The 4,724-nt window shown below is 44.0% G+C and overlaps 1 pseudogene; it reads left to right on the plus strand.

Annotated features, from left to right (window-relative positions):
• The first annotated feature begins 4,400 nt into the window (after positions 1 to 4,400).
• On the plus strand, positions 4,401 to 4,518 carry LOC143436545 (small nucleolar RNA SNORA17; annotated as a pseudogene).
• The last annotated feature ends 206 nt before the right edge of the window (positions 4,519 to 4,724 follow it).

Here is a 4,724-nt window from a genome sequence, read left to right on the forward strand (position 1 = left end):
ATCTTGTTTCAAGTTAAACTGAGCAGCTTCCCTTCAGTAGAAGAGAATGCTGATTTCTCCCAGACTCGCCTCCTGTGTTTATTTACGTTGGTGGCTGTCTTATCTGTCTTATCTGCCACCTTAAGTCACATAAGGGAGTGGAAATGACTGGCTTCTGTTTCTGCCAACATTTCCTGTTCATATTTCTTTTTTATTCAGTTTAACACTATTCCAATTGGCCTGAGACAACAGTGACTCCAGGCTTTGGAGGCTATGGTCCCCAGAGAGCTTTTCATAACTCTTGGGGCTTTCAGATCAAGGGATGCTGTTACTGTCCTCGTGGACACTCCGTTTGCTTATTTGTATTTAAAACATAAATAAATACGGGAAAGTGGTATTTTCCCCATTACTTCAGCTCATTGATCTAACTAGTATGAATTTTATCACCACATATTACCTTATTAGCACAACGCAAAGGGACCCTCCCCCAGTCTACTCTCTGGCCAAGGGGAATCAGTTGAGATACTTAAAAAAATTTTTTTTTAGACTATGTGTTAAATTGCTAATGAGAACGTAGCCTCCCCTGATAGCTGCTCACTTTCAGAGGTGAACTTTCTTGATATCCTACTGAAAGGTATTGTCCTGCAGTTAGATGTTTGAAAAGTTTGGAGATCATGAGAGAGATGAGAGTCCTATGAAGATGTAACTCTTCAGTGCTGTGTCATAACCTATATCATCCTTGCTAGCAGATGCCATTTCCCACTTTTATATAAAAAGAGCCAGGAGTCTTCAGGAAAAAGTCTCTGTGGCAGATGTAGCCTGCTAGCCTTTACTGCATTGTACAAGTTACATTCCGGACCAGCTTTCTCCTCTTCTAGTTTCTGCCCAAATACTCCATGGTCCTTCTACCTCCAGTAAGCTGCCTACTCATCCATTTTGCTTGAACAAGAGAAATTTAACGGTGACTGAGAAGCTCCAGAGACACATCATCTCAGATGCAAACTGAGAGGAAAAAAAAAATCAAAGTTCACACCTGGTGACTGAGGGATAATTGTTGGTGCCACATGAATGTCAATCGGCAAGAGCGACAGAACTATAATGGTCAGAAGTTCCAGCTCTGGTATTGGTTTGGCTGGCTTCACATTGTCCCTTCAGTACTGATTGGTTGTGTGACCTCAGCCAGGTCTATGGGTCTTCTTAAGTCCTGGTTTCCTTGAGAGTTAAGATAGCAAAAATATCTGTTTATAGTGTTGTTATCCATGTAAATTATTTAGTTCCAGACACTGGGGCCTCCAAAGCCCCCTACAGTCTTTTCCTCTTATAGTTTCTAGAGAGGAGCACTGTTAAACAGAGGTTGTGTCAAACAGAACACAGGAAGCATCATATAGTCTACCACACAGATGCAGGGCTCAGGTTGTAATCTACCACACAGATGAAGGGTTAAGGTTGTAGTCTCTCACACAGATGCAGGGTTCAAGCTGCTCACTGCATGGGTCTACCCCATCTGATGAGACTCCAGCTTTCATACTTTTGAGTGATACAGGAAAACCATAACCTTGGATAGATCCTAAGTGGTACCCGTCTGCCAATACAGCATCCCCACTTGCTTCTTCATATCCTGCCACTATGTTTTGGCCAAGCATGTGTAAGAGAAGGGCAGGGGCAGGGGTGGTTGCAGGGGAGGGTGCAAAGGTATCTGGACAATTTACATGATATAGCTTGTGGTTTTATTCCCTATGATCTTCTCCCAGATAGAGAGCTGACTAATACTACATTAAATATTAGTCAGACATTTGGGGATGTGCTCTGCCCCAGGTCAGATGTTCTGGCTAAATGGGACTTTACTCTGTGTTGTTCAGCCATTTTCAATTAAACACTTTGGTTACACACACACACACACACACCAGAATGAAGCCTAACTGTACATGTGTGCGCTGCTTTCGATTTCTGGGTATAGTCTCACAAATCTTGCTTTTCAGTGAATTGTTCTGCTGGATTTCTTTACTGGGTCTTGAAACAGTGAGGCTTACAAGTGACTTGGAGTTAGGTTCACTTTGTAGCCTAGAATGAATAATTCTGAAGTAGAAGGAAGGCTGGGACGTCGGGCAATGTTAGAAGTGGCACTGGGCATTTAGGCACACAAAACTGCCACTCCAGATACCCTGCATTTCAAAAGAAGATAGAGCAGAAGTTGACAAGGGAAAATAGATTTACTGACAGTTTGACCAGAATTGGAGGGAGAAAAGTTATTGTATTCTGTTTGCTCTCCTTTAAGGAGAAACACTTGTGTAGACCATAAGGGGGAAAAAAAGCAGGAAGTACACGTGTGGTGATTTCTCTGTGGGGCAGGCATTGTCGGTGGGTGCATAATTTGCCTCCCTCCCTTGGTGACAGAGCTTTAACTGTTCCATCCTCTTTAGGGTCCATTATTTTAAGGTCCCCGTTTTATGAGCAGGTGTGAGACCCAGATTTTACCTCCAGCAATCCAAAACAAGAAAGGGAGTGAGGGAGAAAGGAAAGAAGGGGGTGGGAGTCAGAAGAACATCTTAGGCCAGATGGAGGAAAGCAGGAGAACCTAGGATTTTGATGTTTCAGACTCTCTTGAGAGCCCAACATGGCTACAGGGTAGCTTCCTGGAAGGAGAGGTTACCCAAGTTCTCTTGGCAGTCTTATTCTCATCTTGGAAAATCCTCAACTACTTCTGTCTTTCTTTCTTTTACCTCTATTGGTGTTTGTTTGTTTGGTTGGTTTTGTAACCTAAATAACTAGGCCTGGATGCCAGGTGGCTGGATTTAACGTTGTTTGTTGGTAGTTATGTTGGGGACAGGAAAGACTGACTTGGGGAGTGTAGTTGTCGGTGTCATTGAATATAGACAATGGATTGTTTCCAGTAGGTGAGTTAAGCCTCATATTCATTTCTTTAGTTTAGCTAAAACAAACAAACAAACAAAATAAACAACAACAGGGGGCTATGACCAAGCTTCCTCAGAAGCAGAGGTGGAGGGCTCATCTATGTGGGAACTTGATCCCCAGGTACACAGGACAAGTGAACAGCAGGACAGAATGTACAGTAAGCCAGATACAACAGGAGCTGGCAGTGCTCACATCCCAGAAACTCTACCCTCTGCCTCCTGGGCCTTTGTACTCACACGGGGAAATTAGCATAAAACCTTCTGGAAAGGGAGCCAAGGAAAGGACTTTGAGAAACAGATGCCAGCCTGGAGCCAGACTTGTCAGGAAGCTGGCTTTTTTGGCACCCAGCACTGTTCTACCAGTCATGTGGGTTGACACACTGCTGACACCTGCCGTTTGTGTGTCCCCAGCATTCGCTCCTCCTATGGTAGAACACACACATTTCCATTTGGGGAATCAACCACCATAGATTACAGCATCAGCAGGACACATGTTTGATTTGATCTGAAGAAAACAAAAAGCCCAGAGATACAGTTTAGTGCAAGGGTGCTTCCCTGTCATGCTTGGGACCCTAAGATCCAGGAGTGGGAATGAGACCCAAAGAAAGATTCTCCATATTCTCTTCTTCCAGGATGTGATTGTGACTGTCAAGTACAGCGATTTATTAAAGAGAAAAACCTGGTCTAACTTATCCTGACCGTAGCAGCCTGCTGACGGCACATGAACACCTATTCCTTAAACTGCTGCAGCTACACTAGGTCCTGTCCTCCTTAATCCCAAGGCAGGAGAGTTCTCTTTAATTATGAGAACAACCCTAAGTCTTTGATTGATTGAATTGGCCTGCCTCAGTTTCCTTAGCTTGCAACAGAAGAACTTGAGGAAGTCATTGATGGACAAAGAGAGAGGTGAGTCAAAGCCCCTGAGAGTCGGGAGACCTTGGATGCAGAAGGGCCGCTTAATAGATATTGTTGTTTACTTCTTCCATCGATGAACAATGGGGTTAAATGATTATTAGGTCTTTATGTTTTATGACGTTCTGGGATTTTGTGTGATGAGAAAACAACTGTCAGTTATAACCATCTTAGAATTTACTGAGAACATATTGTGCTTCTTACTGGGGAAACAGAAGTGAACTTGGGGGTTCAGATGTTATAATCTGGTTCGGGAGATGAAGTATGAATAAGTAAGTGAATCCAGGCCTTGCGTATAATCCTAGCTACTCTGGAGGCTAAGCCAGAAGGATTGCAAGTTCGAGGTTAGCCTGAGCTACAGGATGAGTTCAGGGCCAACCTGCATAATGCAAGATGCTATCTCAAAATTAAAAGTCAGAGAAGAAAAGAAGAAAAGGAAAAGCCCAGAGGTGTCCTTTAGTGCTACAGAGCTGTCCTGTCATGCCTGGGGCCCTAAGATTCAGTCTGTAGCACGGCAATCAAACAAGCAAATGACATAGCAGTTATAGACTGTGAGAAGGGCTTTGCAATCATGAAACCTGTTCATAAGATAGTCAGTTTGCCCCTAGAGGTATTGCAGGTGTGGCTGCTATGTCACACGTGTGTCCGTAGATGACAAAGAAGAGAGAGGTTCAGTGTTCTAACCTATGAACATCTGAATGATTAAGAGTCCACTACTTCCTGAAAAAAGCAAGCCCAGGACAACCAACCATCAGTATGGTGCCAGGGTCCTGGACAGGGAGCTAGCCTGAAATGACCACCAGTTCAGTGCCACACAGGCCTGGAGGGACAGACAATGCCTGAGATGATGACCCAGCCCAGAGGATGATGCAGAAGCAGTGCATAGCATCCCTGAGTCTACTCCTTGGATAACCTTAGACA

Source organism: Arvicanthis niloticus, chromosome 22, assembly GCF_011762505.2.
Source record: "Arvicanthis niloticus isolate mArvNil1 chromosome 22, mArvNil1.pat.X, whole genome shotgun sequence".
In the NCBI taxonomy this organism is placed as follows: domain Eukaryota; kingdom Metazoa; phylum Chordata; class Mammalia; order Rodentia; family Muridae; genus Arvicanthis; species Arvicanthis niloticus.